The sequence below is a fragment of the Pseudopodoces humilis genome, chromosome 2, assembly GCF_049639895.1.
Source record: "Pseudopodoces humilis isolate 2021_Gansu_Grassland_sample_001 chromosome 2, ASM4963989v1, whole genome shotgun sequence".
NCBI classification, from domain to species: domain Eukaryota; kingdom Metazoa; phylum Chordata; class Aves; order Passeriformes; family Paridae; genus Pseudopodoces; species Pseudopodoces humilis.
The window spans coordinates 92,861,234-92,877,530 of NC_142201.1; the positions used below are offsets into that span (position 1 = coordinate 92,861,234).

Below are 16,297 nucleotides of genomic sequence, written 5' to 3' on the forward strand. Positions count from 1 at the left end.
TTGACATAAATCAAACAAGCTTTCATTTGTACAGTTTGAGGCCAGAGGCAGCAAACACACAGGAAGAATGGTATGGGAAAACACATTTGTGGTGCTTTTTACCTAGTCTCTTCTCTGTGTTGGTTACAGACTCTTTAATGAATGACTGGCAAGGGAAATGTTCAGAGATGGAGACAGTCATCCAAAACAACAACAAAAAAATTTAAAACAATTTTAATTTTTTCATAACTGACGGTAACACAGTCATTTAGCTCAGCATACAGGCAGTGGTGGTAAAAATGTTAAAACTTAAGGAAAAGATTACTTGTCTGAGTCTTTGCCCCTCAGAATCCATGCAAATGTGATTTTTAATATAAATCTTCCTCTACTAAAGGCAGATAAAAATCGTGCAAGCATTTTTATCTCCTTATAAAACAAGTCACATAATGAAAGCTCAGGGAGAGGAAGGAATTCTATCAAGATGCTAAGGTTTTTTTGGTGGCAAGGAGGTTGTTCAGTTTTTCTGTTTATGTTTGAAAACCTGGCTCTTGGTGCTTCAGAAAACCAGATGTATCAGTGAAACCTTTATTTCATAGTTTGCCTTGAAGGGGGTAGTCCTGTGACGAATGGATCAAATCTATTGAAATTTATAGCTGAAATTTATTCCACTGTCCTACATGGAATTAAATACATTTAATTAATGTAAACAGTATCTCATCATTTCCACAAGCATCAAACCATAAAAAAAAACAGTATTTAATTACTTTTATCATTTACCATTTTGTATCATGTTCCTTATTCATGAAAGGGTGCTTCTGACTTGTGATCGAGATCATCTTTCAGCATAAGAACCACAAGCTTGGTGGCCAAGCTTGATGCATCAGGTGCTGTGCCATTGTGACCAGGAAGGACTGGGGTATGGCAAAACCAGTGTCAATGGTGTAAATCTTGATTAAATTGTTATGAGCTAAGATTACACAGTCCTGCACCTGGGTGAAAATACACTGGCTGTTTGAAAACCTGGTTACTGAAACAGGGAGATCTGTTCTTTGAGAACACTCAGTACTTTCTGCAATTCATCAGCATCTATGGGACGAAAGGGTTTCGGGGTTTATGCCAAAGTATTTGCAAGGACAGTATTTAATGAAATTAAAGCAATGTGTAGGGGAGGAGGAAGAAACTCAGCTCGTTTTCTTCGTATGCTTTCATTGTTTTTATTCTTCCTGAAAAATAATGTCCTTTCAGATTTCATTTGACATCTCCATGATGTTGAACAGATTCGGAGAAATCACCAATATTTTGACAGGGTTCCTTGGCAATGAAATGTTCATGAAGCTCATCTGTCATGAGCTAATCTGGCTCATCTAGCCAAAGCAGTAGCTTAGGCGGATATATTACTGTAACAATTTAATTTCTACACATTTTCTTCGTCTCTGGTGATTGCAGTGATGGCAATTCACATTTCAGTTTCAGAAACATTGGTACTAATTGCAGCACAACTGTACCTTTAGTTTCGTGAGAATCCTGTTGAAGGTAGCAAGGCGGTGTCATGTTGTCTGAGTGCTGCCTTCTTGTTAACAAGACAGTATTCTGATTGCACTGGCCATCTTGAGTGTCCATGGCTTCAAAACCTGAACCTCTCACTTGCTCCCCTCCCACGAACCTTTTGAGTTTCATGCCATAGCGCTGATGCCTTGTAACTACAGCATCAGCACATAAATGCCTGAGGCTGTTTATGCCCTCAAACTGCTTCTATTAATACTAAGTATCTGTAGAAAAGTAGCACTCAAGATTCAACAAGGCTTGCAGTATTCAAGCACTACCCACAAATCAGTCTGTTCCCAGGAAAGGTTATGTAGGTGCAGTTCCACTGAGCACAGATGATTTACTCCATATTCCACACCAACATCAATTAAATTAGGAGTTTATCCGTTTGCCTCAGTCTCACCCCACTTTAACAAACTGCTTTGAAAATTATGTGGTTTCACTCAGCATTCAGTACAACTATGAAGGCTCCACAATAGGAATACACAAAATTCCATGTTTTATACCCAGAAATGTTTTTCCAGAATAAGATAATTTTAAAATAATGGTCATGTATATAACTCTACGTACATACATAAATATCTGGTTACTTATATGTATATGTCTATGTATTCATACAATACTGTTTCTTCTTGTTACCACATGTGAAAAGTGGACTGACACACTGCCATGGTTCAGTCTGGCATCAGATTTTTGTATTCATTTAAACCATTAGATGAATGTTACATTAGGACTTTTGGTGACTTGCTTCTGCTCTGATTAGGCCTACCAACTACTGCCATTTGGTTTCCTCTTCCAAGCAGCAGTTATCTTCATTTCAAATCAGGTGTGCAAAGTCCAAACAGTTGCTTCATTGCCAAGCATGGTTTTATCCTGCTCCGCCCCCTGCGAGGAGCAGCCAAGAGAGCAGCACACGTTCTGCTTGGGCACCTGCCATACCTGCAGGGGTGGAATTTACACACCCAACACACTAAGCATGATGAGATCTTCATTAGTGGAAAATAGGCAGCACTCAGAGTTAGATCTTAAATGAGAGGGAATGTTCTGGGCTGAGGCCTTTTACCACTGCCCCAGGTAGGAGGGGATTCAGCTTTGGAAGTGGAAGGTCAGAAGAAGAATTATCTTTTTGATCTCTTGAAACTCTTAGGCATGGCTAGCTGTTACACTGAGAGTACTGATTGCAAATAGAAAGAAATATCAGAAGAATCAACAGGCAAAAAGGAGACCTCAAAAATGCCTATTCCAAGTGCCAAAATCAAACTTAAGAATTGCAGCTTAAGAGCAGTGAAATTCTATAGTATCAGATAAAAGGCAATTAAGAAGGGGAAAAGAAACAGATGCAGATAAGTAATAGAGGGCCTGTGGAACAAAAAGTGGCAACATAATGTAGACTTTCCTACAAACTACACTGCTATTCTGTATTTCAGTAAGTACCTCTGGGACTTCAGGGAGAGATTTTTTTTTTTCTCAAGTGCAGTTGCAAACATGGCCCTGTGGGAAATCGGCCTTTACCAGGCTAGAGTAGTCCAGCCTCTTTAAACAGTCTTTCTGTAAATGTCTAATCCATTAACAAATTAATTTCTGATTTTTAGGCCATACTGATAGTGGACATACAGCATTCCCAGTAGAATACAGAAATGAGCCATTTCCACTTGGAAATGAAGCCTTGACTACTGAGAAAAATCCATGCTTATGGCCTTCTCATAACATGTCCTGTGTTGCTAAATTTTTGTCAATTTTTTGGCACAAGTTCTGGCCTCTGCTGGAACGGTGGCCTTTATATCTTCAGTCTATCTTCATCTCTAAGACATTGGGGTTCAATATCTACCTATAGGTAGCCAATGGCCTAACCTTGTTCATATAATGGAAATTCCATAGTCAGTCCTAGTCAGACAATGTACTTTCTCCTTACCAAGAAACAGTAAAATAGATCTGGAATAACCCACTCCGTGCAGAAAGTCAATCCTTGAATCCTGTTTGTTGATGGCTAACACTGCTTTTTTCATCTCCTCCTTGTTGTGGCTTTAAGAATTTAATCCAAAATGCTACTCCCAGAGAGAAAAAGTGACCAAAAAGAATTTAATTTAGCCTAGACAGTCCAGTCTGAAAATATAACTATGAAAGCATCAATTAAAGCCCAACCCACCTGACTCAAGAGAGCTGTAAAATATGTGGATTGAGATCAAACATGCTAACTTCCAAGGCACTAGTGAGTTACTTCCCATTGCCTCAGCACTGTTCCAGGACAGCAAATACGAGTAATCAGAAGTGAGTGCACAAGAAGCTCATCTTTTATTTTTTTCATTACTAGGCATCAGGAGGGAAGCATTCTGACGATATCAGGGAAAATATTATTGCAGCAATAAAATTAATAGCAATTAACTAAAAATTTGAGTCTGCTTCACCAGGAATCACTAAAAAAAGTAACAGAATATTGTGGTACCAGGTCTCAAGCAAAGAGAAAGAGCTATTTTGCTGATTTTCCCTTGCTGATCAGACACAGGAGTGCCCCTAACAAACAGGGAATACTGAATGTGATTGATGGTGTCTCTGAGCTGACAGAAGTACATCCAGGAGGAGAGACAGAAATATCCTGCAGGGAACTAATCTAGAAAAAGCCAGTTTCAGGACCAAAGTAAGCTGATGTTTATAATATTTAAGTCATCTGTACAGGAAATATGATGGTGTGCTGTGTAAAGAGCAGAGTCAGGCCAATGCTTGCTTCTGTGTGTTTTAGGTAATACAATATGACAGACCACATCAGATCAATGGTGCTGATTAATGAACAGCCCTGGAAAGGTAGCTAACAAGAGATGAAAGGGTCAAGACACAAATTTCAGGAGGGAGAAGGAGGATCAGTGCCTCAGAATATAAAGTTATGGTCCAGGAGCCCATTAATCATCAGCATTATTATGTAAAGCACCACATCTTCCCCCAACTTTATGCCCACTGCAATTGCACTGAAGTCAGTATAAAACTGACCTAAAGTGTACATCTTAAATCACAATCTGCAGTACATCACTACTCTCATAAAAGGGACCTTCCTTAATAAAAACACTGATACAATTAATGTTCCTCACACCCTCTAAATTACCAGATAAAACTTGGAAAGAGCAAGGTGGAATAAAAGTGAGCATATATAAAATGCCCAAGTTACTATCATTAGTGGGAATATGTAAGTAATAAAGTCTGCATTTCTGGAATGCATTCATGCAGAAAATTTATCCTCCAAAATCTTAATTAAGCAAACAGTCCCCCATGGAACAGAAATACAATGCTTTCCTTTTCTGGATAGAAGAGCCCAGGTAGACCAGGGGAGAAGTTACTTAACCCAGTGTCACACATTCCATTCCTCTGTTGTTCTGCTTGTCTCTCTTTCTGCCCAATCTTCTTATGATTGTAGATCCTTTTCCTCTAATTTTTCCAAAGCTAAATTAAGTCTTTTACAAAAACTTGGGGTATTTCATTCCCTGTTGCAATCCCAATGTCTTAAGAAGTACCATCACCTTTGTTGAGTTTATGTACTTTAAAAGGTGCCTAACAACTCCTGAGGATCTCGGTGCTTTATGCTCATCACTCTGGAGGAAAAAGAGATACCTTCCCAGGCAATAGCAAAAAACGTGGAGAAAAATGAAGATATTTTAAGTATTGCCTTTCACAGAGATTTTTGAGCCCAGATTTTGTAGAAGACTTCCAACAGCCCATCTCTAACAACTTGTCTGCCTGACCCTTGATGTGAAGCCAGATTGAGTGCTAGGCAGTGCTACAAGAGAGAGCCACTTGGATTGGGATCCCAGAGATTGGAAGAGCAATAATGACACAAAAAGAGAGGTGACAAAATATGCAGGATTAGTACATGCAGTTCTTAGCCTTCTCTTGTGTGAAATTAGGAGTGAACTGAGCAGGAGTTCTGCTGAAGTAAAGACTAAAGACCCAATCCTGTGATTTTTCTGCTTCTAGTACAAGTTGAAAATGCACATTATCTGAAGTAGGTAGTCTTTAAGGCACCTGGGATTTATGCCTTAAAAAGGTGAGCAATAGCCAGATGAAAGACAGACTGATGTGTGCACAGTGGATATAAGAAGCAAGGTCAGTGTTAAACAGAACAGGTGGGGCGTATATGGAGGTGGGAAGGAGAGCTTGAAAGTAAGCCATGCTGAGTGTTAGCAAGGACTTAAATCTACAGAATCCTTGGGTGTTACTGCACCTTTGAAATTTAATCCTTGGTTCTGGTCAAAAGTGTCACTATTATATGTAATTCTTTCAAACTAACTTGATGTGTGTGGTTCTTCTCAAGCCCTGGTGAAACTCAGAGGTTTAGGCTAAGTTGTAGACTTTGTATGTGTGTGTGTGTTTGAATTTAGTTAATTTGCAATTCGAAGCAGATACCAAGAGGGGAGATCCTAAAAACACTGGAATCAAAGAAAATGTTTGCTTGAGCCTGTGTAAAATGTAGCTGCCAGGTTTCATTTAGCCTGTTGAAATCAGAATTTAGTATATATCCCAGTCACTAAGAAACATCATCATTGTGAAATGTGTGAATTGAACGTAAAACAGAATGTATATTTTGTGAAGTACATTATTACAGTGCCATCTAAAATCCTTCATTGTGTCTGTTGGTGCTCACTGCAGTGTTCCTGCTGCACAAACAGTGGGGTTTTTTTATGCTGCACTTTCAGATATAAATTCCAACTTGCACAGCAACATTAGCTACCTGTGAAATAACAATTACATCTCTTACCATTTTTCATTCACCTTCTTGATTTCTTTGATAAAACAAATACTTGCTTTTCTGGTCTGCTCAGAGTAGGCAAGATCATTTTTTTCATGGAAGTGGCACCAGTAGCTTTACTCTGGACAGGACTGAATATGCTGATGTCTCAAGAGATCTTTGCGTAAGTGAAGTGAGCAGGATTTAATTCTGCCCCTGGATGTCAACTTCAGACATGCTTCCAACATACCCACAGGGAGCCACCAAAGGATAATAAGTAGTTAACAAAGGAGGAGTTCTCTTAGTCTAGAAAGATATTCGAGTCCCCCCAAAATGTAAATACTTCCAAAAACTTAGATCTGGATGGTGAAATCACCACCTAATAAATATTGGAGCTGAGGTTTTTCTGTGAATCCCTTTCCATCACAGTCCATTGGTTCCAACTATCTCTTTAGCTCAGAAGATTCAGAGATAAAACTGCTGCTGAGCTGAATCTTTCATGCAAGGCTGGCAGTAATTTACTTCCCTGGTGTCCCTGAAGTAGACCAGGTGGCTGAGAGAAAAGTGGGGTTTCTGCTTTAATATGAGCCATGCTTTCTGTGATGTGAAGACAGCAAAAGACATAAAGGAGGATCTTTTCCTTCCTTTTCCTGCCTTTCTGTCCTGAGGACGTGTTTTTTGCTGCTCAGAACAGGACTGGCCTTGTTGTTCTGATGAGATGCACTTGAGTGCCAAGTTTGTGCTAGCTCTCTGTCAGTGCTCCGTGCTTATGCCATGGGAGTGATTGGAGTGAGTGACTTCTCAGAAGGAATCCTGCTGATAGCACTGATAGCACTCCTCCTTGCTTCACCAGATGAGGTTGAAGGGGCAGACTGGGGTAACTGGGGACTGACTGTGGTCATTTGCAGCCAGGGCTGAAGGGTTGAAGGGGGAATTCAGCACTACCAGGCTGCAGCCAGCTGTACTCACAGCACAGAATGCCAGCTAGAGTTGTAGCAAGTTTTCTTGCTCTCAGTAAATAATTATTATTTCCCCCTGACCTTTCCTTTTGATTCTTCCTGGTACAGACACAGCCTCTCTCTGTTCCCTGCCCCAATGAACGTCTGCACTAGGTCCAAGGCTTGGAGTAATTTACCTGAAGAGTGATACCATTTGGAAACCACTGTAAGTATATTTTATCTCTTATAAAAGACTTCTTGTTCAGCAAAAAAAAAGACATCTTACAAAAACACAAACAAACTGCAGCACCTGTGAGCCTTACTGATGAGGGTAAACTAAGTTTTGCTTTTGAAATTTGCAAGGAAATATGTGGGCAAAAAGTATGTCAGTAAAAAACTGTTAAATATTTAAGTCATAGCCTCACAGCATAGTTCAGCAATGGCTGGTTTGATCTGCTTGTATCTTTTAGTTTGGCAGGTTCTCCCTACTTATTGCTCTAGTTTGTGCTGTTCTAGTTGGTTCATCCATATTTGTCTTTGCAGTGTTTATCTTCTTTTTTATTCTTACTACTTTTTAATGAGACACCTTTCCTCTCATTGGTGTTTCAGGCAATACAGATGGAATCCACTGCAACTTCTTAAAGGTTTACACTGCTCTTTCTGGGCCTTGAGACGTTTATGACTTAAGGCCAGTATGATTTGGTAGATTTGGCTGGATTACATAGGTAAAGTTGCCTGAGAGAATTCTGACTTTGCATTGTAGTTTTATTACGCTCTGAAATGACCATTTGTCTAATATTTGTACTTTTCCTTTTGATTCTTTTGATCAGTTCTCAGGAATTGTCAGTATTGTCACAGTGTTAGCATAGCTGAGATGCTCTGATGTTACAAGTCAGGCAAGCTCTGTAGTCAGGACACAACTCTCATGAGACTTGTGGTTTAGATGGAATAAAGGGACAAATTTTGGGCCATATAAACCCTACTTCAGGCCTGAAAAGGACCCAGCAAATTTCAATCTTACTTTAACTTAATCTCTGAGTTTAATTTAATTATGTTAATCAGTCTCCTGTAAGGGATTTTGGAGTTTATTTTACTTTTCTGTGTTGATTAAATTTTCCAGGCTTTTATTTCACTAGAACATTGGGTCTCTCTTGTCAATTCTCTGTGCCTCCCATTCTTGCTTTGCAGTGTTCCACTGGGATTTCTCTTTCATATTACATTTTATGGCGATGTTTTCAGGAGTTTGTGTTTTCCATTGTATGACACAAACTTGCAATCAGAGATTTTAAACAAACTGCCAGTCATGTAGCTGCAACAGCGTGAAGATCAATGTGGCTGCAAAATCATCAGAGAAGCTGTGTGAATATTCAGGCAGTCAGCCTGTGCAGGACTTTTAACTACAGAAGCAACACTTCTGGCAGGAAAACTGTGATGGCTCAGGTGGTTTAAAGTGAGCTTGTCTTGGGAAGCTTCACCCTCAGCTCTGGCTTTCAGTGTGCCCTGAATTTTGAGGTGAGGTCTCTGGGCAGATTTCAGTGGGTTTTTGTTGTTCTTTCAGGCCTATTTTTTTATATTCAGTGATTGTACTCATCTCTCTCTCTTTACTTTGTCAGTTTCTAAATATGTATTGTCAATGTCATGTCTGGAAGAGACACAACACTGGCAGTGATAAGCACTGATATCAGGAGCTGTGTTAGTCGCACACAGGCAGGGGAAGAATGTGCAGCAGAACACTCAGGAAAAATATTGCTTAAAATCAGACGTGAACTATTTTCACACTCTTATTTTTAGGATCTGAAAAGCTGGAGTTTTGGAGTTTTTTTCCAATTATATACAGCCTCTGAATTACTAAGGTTACAAACACACTGTGCACCAGTGAGTTAAGTGCAGTGCTTTGACACTGCAGGCATCTCTGACCTGAGGGCACTTACTATAAGGTGATGCCATAGCTGTGAAGAGTCAAAATAATGCCTGGAACATGGGTGGGCAGACTCAGCCAGCAGCAGCACTTACAACAACATCAGCAACCCTGTGGCATGTTCCCTCTGTGCTGTTTAATATGCGACAAACAAAGGTCTGGTTGGTGACCCAGCCCTCCCTGTATTCAGAGGCTGAAAACTGCCTCATTATTGTTCATTATGTAGTATTATTCTCATGCAGTCACATTATCATGACTTCCCCTGAGAGCCAGGATGCTACTGTGGGCTCTGCACAGCTACACCAGTTCCTATACCTGAGCTAATTTGTTCAGTGCTAACCTGATGTCTCTGCAGGACAGAGAGCTATTCCCCTAGCAAGGGAAGGTTCAAGCATTAGTTATAGCTGCTGTGTGAGAAGTACAACATACACTGCCTATTTTTGATAGGGACCTGGTTTGCTGGCCCCGCTGTGAGAACGTGTTAACTCATCCAGGGGAAATTCATTCCAAACTCAAGTAATGGTTGGAAGGGAGGTACATGCAAAGAAATCAACTGTAGAGAGCAAGTGGAGGGTTGAGGGAGAGAAAGTTGTATGCAAGAGTGGCAGCAAGAAAGGGGAAGCGTGACAGGGGTTTTAAAGGCATTCCAAAGCTCAGAGGTAGTAATTAGTTTCTAGATAGCTGTGAGGTTAGGACATCCAAAATATTACCCATTCTGCCTTCAAATGAAACAGAAATGAGCCAATTCTAGTTTAAAGCTAGTGCCCAGATCTTTGCAGCCGCTGCATCATTTTGAGTTGCCCACCATTTGTGATCTTGTTGTGTGATAGTGTGGTGTTAAGGTACATGGGAAGGAGCAAACGCCTCAGTGCAAAGAGGATGCGACAGAAAACAGAAATAAAATTATGACAGTGATTGTACATTTTGCTTTACACATTAAGTACTGGCAAGTACTGATACAGTTCGGTTCAGGGATGACAGTGGAGGCAGTTTGCCTACTGTTAGGTACTGGAGAGCATACAATTACGAAAGAAGATAATATATTTTAAGCAGTGTAACCTAACATAATGAAAAATAACACAATAAATATAAGGGAATGATGAAAGTGAGTTTCAACAAAAGGAAAGTATGTAGACATAGGATAGAAAATTTAAAGTGACAGAGTAGGTAGGATGTTTAGAAATAAACTGGATAAATCTCTAGTAAATCAGTAGCAAATATAAATTCTGCAAGGACCCTCTCGACTTTGAAAGTCAGTATCTTTTCTGTTCCCAGATTCTGGGATTCTGTGCATCAAGTCCATGTACAAAAGGGCCATCTCCTTGCTGTATTGCCCTTCTGCCATTCTTCACAAGGGGCAAGGATGATGATGGCCCTCTGATAATGTTAAGAATGAGTTCAGCATTGGAAAGGACTTGTAATGCACCACAGGTATGTGTGGAGAAGGAGATAACCCGAGATCAGAACAGAGTCTCTTGCTCCAAGAGCACATTCCCAAGTTTTTTGCATTCCAAACATGGCAATTACTGTCCTTACTAACAAGTAAATAGAAAACAGCTCTTTTCCAAGACTAATATGTAGGGAAGAACATAGTCAAAAGAACTAAAGCAGCAAGGTAGTCTGACCCTTACTACTGAAATAATCACATAGGATTGCCAATCAATGAAGTCCAGAGATGGAACATAAACAGTTGTAAGCTGGGAAGGTTCCACAAACAATATTTATTACTTGTTTCATTCTTTTCATGCTCCTACCCTTGTTCTTTCAGGGTTTTTGACACAGATATAACAATTCACAGTTTTCCAAAGTTAGTGTGCCATTTTTACCTTCTGGAACATGGAGATCTATTAGAGAGCTTGCTGATGGAAGTGTTCATAGAAGTAGTGTGCAATCAGAAAAAAAAATTAGGTTGGAAGGGTCCTCTGGAGGTCTCTAGTCCAATTCCCTGCTCAGAGTGGAGCTGACTTCCAAGCTGGATTAGGTTATTCAGGGCCTTGTTCAATTAAGTTTGGAAAATCTCCAAGGATGGAGATGCCACAACCTGACTGAGTACTTAACAACTCTCCCTGTAAAGTCTTACAGGGATAAGATAAGATACCTATATAAGATATCTTATCTATATAAGATAAGATAAGATAAGATAAGATAAGATAAGATAAGGGATAAGATAGCAATACAAGTGGACTATGTAAGAGAATGTAAGAATATTTAATTAGAATATATAGGTGAAGATCATGGCAGTAAGAGCTTTCTGTATGGGTGATAAGGTAGAACAAAAAAATAGCAATATACTTAGAGTAACAGCAGGAATGCTGTGGCTTTGCCTTTGCTGGCAACTGTAGTTGGACACTGCAGACTGGAGAACTTTGTTTGGGTTTCTTCATAGGTAGTTTTGATCACAGTGTCCCCAGGATTTTTTTTTTTCTGAAAACCTTTCTTTAGATCCTTGGCTGACTTTGCTGACTACTTAGCTTCCCTCCTGTGGAAGCCTGCATTCCTTTCAGGTGGTAGAGACATGCAGCCCATGTGTGAACAGAGCTGAAATGAACTGCTGTGGAGAGGTATCGTCTCAAGTGCCAGTCAGCACCACTGCTATATTCTTACCATCCTAGTGAGCAAAAGTCACCGAGCTGCAGGACTACAGTGTGGAAAAGTGATGACACAACAGCATCTTGATAACACAGTGTCAGCCTTAGGAGCAAAGTAGAAAATATATGGGTTTGGATAGGAAGAAGCAGGGGATGCTTTGCACAGCCTCCTTGGTGTCACTACCTGTTGCTATAGTATTTTTTAACCTGTCGCTCTAATGAGTTTTGAAGGCCTGGGAGGCACAGGCAGGATCAGCCACAGGATTAAACATGAGTCAGTGCTTGGTTTAACAACAGAACTATGGCTGTGCTAGTTGACTGACAAGTCTTGTTTACTCAGACTAAGCCCCCACTCTGCAAATAACAGCAGTCTTCTGAGCAGGGTAGGCGGCTTTGTGAGTGGATAGACCTGGAGTCAGAGGCTGTATTCCAAGCATGTAACTTGGGCTGACTCGGAGCTGAAAACAGACCTTAAATACAGCAGTTTAGCTCCCAGGTACAAGGAATTTCATTGCTCTGTGCATCCAGAGTCCAAGCCTACATACAGCCTTTGCTCCCTGGCCAAAAAGGTCTTTCTATCAGAAAGCTGCTTGGGTAACAATGCTTGTAAAAACCCACTGTTCATGCACAGATTTCCTGCAGTCCCCAGTGCATGCTGGTTGCACGTGGGAATGTCTGCGGACCTGGAAATGAGGTGTGTGACGCTGTGCTAGAGTTTGTTTGGATCATGCCGAAGATCCACGCGGACTGTTACAAACAAAACATATGCAGTCCGTGTATTTTAAAATACAAGTGCCCACATAAAAGCTATCGTTTACGGCAGCCATACCATCTGCCCATCCCGTGGCGTGGAGATTTGTAGTCGCGGTAATCCGAAACGCACCAGGGCTGCCAGAAGCAGCGGGGTTATCAGTGTGGCCCCCTCGCTGGCCGAGGTTCACCCGCAGAGCTCAGCTCCCCGCCTGCTGCCAGCGGGCGCCTCTTGTGCCCCTCGGCCGGCCCAGGGCATCCCTTCCACGCCCACCACCTCCTGGAGGGGGCTTTTCGGGAGGAAGGCTGGGGAGATGACTTGTTTTCTTTCTTTCTGGCCCGTTTAAGCTATATTTTCATTCTAACCGCAGTTGTTCTTCCCCGCGCTGCTCCTGGGGCCGGGCCGGGCCGTGCGGTGCTGTCTCCCGGCGGCGGCCGCAGGCAATGGCAGCGGGTCGGGCCCTGCCCCCGGCCGGGCGTGCCGCCCTTATGTAAGGCCTTTATGTAAGCGGCCGGCCCGCTCTGCCCCTGCTCGCCCCCCGCGGGAACGGCGCTCTCCGCGCTGTGCTGTGGCCGATAGAATGGCGAGGCCGGCGCGGCCCTCAGGCCCCGGCGCGGCTGGGATGCAGGAGGGCAGAGGCGCGCGGGGAGAAGGGGCTCCTGCCCTGGCCCTCCGTGAGGAGAGTCCCGGCCTGTCGGAAGGGCTCGGGGGGCAGGACGTGCTCCCGGGGTGCCCCGGCGCTGTTCGGATGTTGGCAGGGGATAACCGAGATGGCTTCAGCCTGCTCGGTTCCTGCTGCTCTCCTGCGAGAGTGACCACGGTTCTCCCCCCGGCATGCGGCGGCAGTAGGCGATGTTGGCCGGGGGCCCCAGCCGCATCCTGGGCCGGGGCAGCACTGTCCCCTCCGGAGGCTGCATCCTGTGAGAAATCAGGTGTGATTCGTGTCAATCGAATAGTGCCCACCTATGTATGTGTGTCTGCGGGCAATGTGGACAGAGACCATGGGATTAATTATAAAGAAGAGTTTTAAGAATCAGCTAAAGTAAGGCATGGAAGTAGGGTTTAACAAGGTAACTATGTAACAGTAAACTTTTGGCAAATAATTTGTTTTAACAACAAAATTGTAATTACTTGCAAGTAATTAATATAAGCTTTAAACTACCTTGTAATATAAGTTTCAAACTATCCTTTGTACAAGCTATAAATTAGTTTTTTTGAGTATGGAAGGATTTGTAATCATTTAAAAAGGGGAAGTAGGACTAACATGAGCTGAGAGGCTCTACAAAGGCATTTTGAAACATGCTGACTTTGAGTTTTGTAATAACTGAAGAAGAGGCCCTATGAAGATATTTTTTAGACATGCTAGCTTTAGGTTGTGAAATGACTGAAAGAAGGCTTGTAAAATGTATGCTGACAAACAGAATATATATGCTTGCTGAAACAAACTGTATAACCAAAATAATGCTAGTGGAAAAAAGGTATTTTAAAAGAAGAACAGGAGGCTGGAGAGATATCAGAAGACCATCTTGGACCACCTCCCCAGCAGATCTTCAAAAACCACAACTGCTGATTATGAAGAAAAGCAAGTAGCAAATAACTGAAAACTTGAGGAAGTGAAGTGCCCGGAATGGTATTAGAGACCGTTTGAGACCTGAATTGGCGTTGCTTGGGGCAGAGACTCCTGCGCATCCACTGCTGTCATTGCTCACCCTTTCATTGAACAAATTAATAAATTGGCTGTATTGTATTGGCAAGTCTAGCTTTTCATTTATAAGAGAGGGACAGTGGCATGGGTGTTCGCTGCCCTGTTCAGAGTGCTCATTGTGTAATTCAAAATTTGCTACTTTGCCTGGTGCCTCACCTTCTCCATCCGTGAAATTAAGGTGGTGACTGACTACCTGCTTGATGTACCACTGAGGCTTAATTCCTTAGAGGTCCTGGATGGAGGGAGGTGCTGAGAGCTCATGTGCTCATAGACAGTTGTTTCAGGTTCCAAGTCTTAATGCTTTACTTAGATGATCTCTGCATCTCAAAATTGCCTCAGTGCTTTTCCCTACAAAGCAACTCTCTGCACTGATTGGTTTTGAACTGGAAGCTTGCATATTTGTTTGCTTTTCAGACAATTCCATTTTATTTCTGTATAACTCTGTCTATTCAGAATGCTACAGCCTTGGTTAATATTTGTCAAACGGCGCTCTGACTGTCTAAACTACTGGGACGAGTTTCATTTTATATGTCATCAGTAGGGGCAGAATAAGGAGCTTCGTGCTTGGCCTATTTGCTGTAACACAGTCTCAGGGTCATTGCATCAGAGTCAAAACAAGGAGCAGCTTGTTTCCAAACAAGAAGTATGGAGGAAAGTCTTCTCTGCCTCCTTCCCTGTAAGGGAAAAGAGAGGCGAGAGGGGGGTGGTGGTGGGGGAAGAAAGTTATCTTTAACAGATTCTAAAAATGCCTTTTCCCAAATATGCAGTCAGTCTCTTCAAAGGTCTCTTTGTTTATTTTCAGGAAGAAACCCAAGACAGCTGAAAACCAGAAGGCGTCTGAGGAGAATGAGATTACTCAGACGGGTGCATGCAGCGCCAAGCCGGGCCTTCCCTGCCTGAACCTTGAAGCTGTTCCTTCTCTGAGCCCGGCCCTCATCCACTCTCCACATTCACCAACAAACCTGCACGCACACACAGGGTCATCTGATTGTGAGTACACCAACATGCTGCTGGGGTTCTTGAAAACACCTCCCTTACTGTGCACCAGCTTTTCCAGTTGGATGCTCTTCCCATAATGTCATAAGCAGGACCTCCCCAGGGCTTACCTTTTGCCTTCTTTCTGAATTACATCTAAAGCAGAACATTTTTGTGTTAAGGCTGTGATATTGCAATCAGCCAGAGAAAGCTGAGAGTGTGTTGTTAGGTCAGGTTGCTGCTTATTACAAATTAAAAAGGGAAGACCCCTCAAGCATGTCCCTGTCCAGCTAGAACTGTTGCTTCTCTCCAGGTAGTCACATGCTTCTCATTACCCAACCATATCTCCTGACTGGGGAGTTTCAGCCTGTGCTGAAAACAAGTGCCTGGCTTTGAGGGCCAGGATTGTAAGTTTCCACAAAGAAAGGGGAGTGTTTTGTGGAGGAGATCAGTCTGTGAAAGTCTGGAAGAATCTTTGTAGACCTATGCGGTTGTACCAGCTTTAAAGCCCTTGTTTTCAGGGCATTCACTGTCAGATTACTCAGCATGGGTTAATTGATCTTTAGAAAATGTTCTTCTCCATTTTTGCCAAAAAATACAAAAATAAGGGAGGGAATTATTAAAATTGGATTTTGGAAAGTCATCTTACCTTGCTGGCTCTTCAAAACATCGTCATTTCACAGAGGTCCTTGCCTGGAAGTCTCTTGGGCAAATATGTGCAGGGTAATGTGAATCTCATTGCTTACTAGTTTTAGAATACATAGTTTACCTCTTCTGCAGTGGTTTAGGATGTTGTAAAATTTACAAGAGGAGGGAAAAAGGAGAAGGATGATGACACCAGGTTTCAACAGCTCCGAAGTCAACCAGACTTTGCAAAAGCCTATAAAAAAAAATCAGGGCATGACAATAAAAAAACAGATTAAAAAGTATGTGTATCCTTTTCTTTTTTAATTTAAAAATCCTGCCTCAGGGCCAGGCTTGGAAGCAGTCAGGTTATAGGGATCATCACTATCAAAATCACTTTAGCTGCAATTCATTCCTGTTGGCTTCTGACTTTATTCATTATGAGCTTCTGCTAGAGATCTTGATTTTAATAGAGCTGGTAAACATCGGGGAGACTTTCCTAAATCTCACCTGGTGATTTGGGGAGAAGAAAGAGGTGTGAAACAATTGAGCAGCAGGCAGCA

At 42.0% G+C, this 16,297-nt stretch overlaps 1 protein-coding gene across 12 annotated transcripts in view; it reads left to right on the top strand.

Annotated features, from left to right (window-relative positions):
- ZBTB20 (zinc finger and BTB domain containing 20) overlaps positions 1-16,297 on the top strand; it is a 460,332-nt gene that overhangs the window by 418,266 nt on the left and 25,769 nt on the right. For 10 of the 12 annotated variants that reach the window (XM_088051419.1, XM_088051418.1, XM_088051415.1 and 7 more), the window contains 2 exons: positions 7,303-7,399; positions 14,938-15,125. The gene's annotated coding sequence lies outside the window, so the exon portion shown is untranslated. Of the gene's footprint in view, positions 1-7,302; positions 7,400-14,937; positions 15,126-16,297 lie in introns of those variants that run through there. The other 2 variants (XR_015771863.1, XM_005523911.2) reach the window with 2 other exon arrangements.